At 42.3% G+C, this 1,813-nt stretch overlaps 1 non-coding gene across 1 annotated transcript; it reads right to left on the bottom strand.

Annotated features, from left to right (window-relative positions):
• Positions 1 to 268: 268 nt before the first annotated feature.
• Positions 269 to 374, bottom strand: LOC117797539. The gene has a single exon (XR_004622553.1). It is a non-coding gene; the product is annotated as a U6 spliceosomal RNA (small nuclear RNA).
• Between the last annotated feature and the right edge of the window lie 1,439 nt (positions 375 to 1,813).

Raw genomic sequence — 1,813 nt, 5'->3', positions numbered from 1 at the left:
CCTTCTGACCACTTGGTTTAACTTTTTTTCCAGAATTTTCTTATTATGAAAATTGTCAGAGAATTATACAGTCAACACTCACACACGAACCAACTAGATTCTATAGTTAACATTTTTGCTATTTTTGCTTTTTTCCATTGTAATTATCTATCCATCTCTCTCTTTCTCTCTCTCCCTCTCTCTATCAATTCCTCTTACTTTTTGATGCATTTCAGAGTAAGTCACAGGCCTCAGGACCTTTTGTCCAAAACTACCCTTAGCATACCTATCCTAACCAGCTTTGTTCACTAATTTATGTGTCATCCTAGCTCGGGGCCGTGCTAATCTCCCCTGTATCATTCCAATTTTAGTATATGTGCTACCAAAGTGAGCACTAACTGGCTTTGTTTAAATCAGCATTTTCTTGTCCCCCATGAGCACAAAAGTCTCATGTGTTTTTTTTATCTTAAGATTGTATTTATTTATTAGAGAGCGGGAGAGCAGGAGCAGGGGGAGGGGCAGAGGGTAGAGGGAGAAGCAGACTCCCCGCTGAGCAGGGAGTCCAACGCGGGGCTCAATCCCAGGACCTTAGGACCATGACCTGAGCCCAAGGCAGACACTTAACTGACTGAGCCACCCAGGCGCCCCTAAAAGTTACACGTTTTTTTCTAACACCTACTGATGTAACCCAAATTTCATGCTCTGCAGGAGAGACTTTGGACTAGGTGCTTTGGGGTTATGAAATCTCAGCTTATTTAAAATCATTGTCCTGTCTCATTTAGATTAATCACAGAATGGGAAGGGCCACATTTAATCACAGGTGAGGAAAACGAGGCCCAGAAAGGGAGGACTCTTGCTTAAGGTCATAGAGCGAGGCCATGGCCTATTAGCTCTAGAGTTTTTCTATAGAATGTTCTGCCTTGTCCTTGAACCTGGAGACACTTTCCTTCCACTCTGGTGGTTGGCGACTGCCTTAGTCTTTGGTTCACTGTAGCTGACTGCGTTCATCTTTGGTTCACTGGAGTGTTTCGGGGTGGACAAAGTAATGCTTCTGGGCCAGGCTCCTCACTAGGCTCCCAGAAGATGGAGGCGAGGGCCAGACGTTGGCATAGATGAACGTCTCCTTTGTAACTTCATTTCTTCCAGTTACATACTACGTCTCACCCAGATTTCTTCTCCTTGGCCATGCCCGCCTTTTAGCCTCTCCTTCCAGAATTCCTAAAATTCATCATCTCTTTTTTCATGAAAAAAAGATGTTTACATGGAGAAATATTCAAGGAAATCTGCAGCAGACCTCTGACCCTCTTCAAGGCATTTATAACACCTCGCTCTTCCAGAGACTAGGATCTAGGGAGTGGGCGAGCCAAAGGGGCAATGATAGTTCTCCAATTTTATATTGTACCTGAAAAAATGTTTGTGATTCTAAAACTCCATAGGAGGGCTACTATCACAGCAATTTCCTCCTCAAATTACAGTCAAGGAAGCTATAATGGCTTCCTACAATTACCTTCTATACTTAAAAAAACAGGGTTTTTGGTTTTTTGGTTTTTTGGGGTTTTTTTTAGTATTCAGTTTCTATCCTAATGACTGGCTCTATCTCAGGAAAATTGCTCTTATCAGTCTAAGATTCCTAGTAGTAATTATTGGTTCCATAGCACTGGTCTTTTAAATGTTTGAGGATAAGTAAGTTTAACTCCTTGTTTTCTGCTACTATTTTCTGTTATAAATAGTATAAAACATTTCTGGGGCACCTGGCTCGCTCAGTCTGCAGAGCACGTGACTCTTGATCTCAGGGTTGAGAATTCAAGCCCCAGGTTGGGCTTAGAGTTTACTT

The sequence above is a fragment of the Ailuropoda melanoleuca genome, chromosome X, assembly GCF_002007445.2.
Source record: "Ailuropoda melanoleuca isolate Jingjing chromosome X, ASM200744v2, whole genome shotgun sequence".
Lineage (NCBI taxonomy): Eukaryota > Metazoa > Chordata > Mammalia > Carnivora > Ursidae > Ailuropoda > Ailuropoda melanoleuca.
The sequence above is the reverse complement of the archived record's forward strand: the minus strand, read 5'-3'. Positions and strand labels throughout refer to the sequence as shown.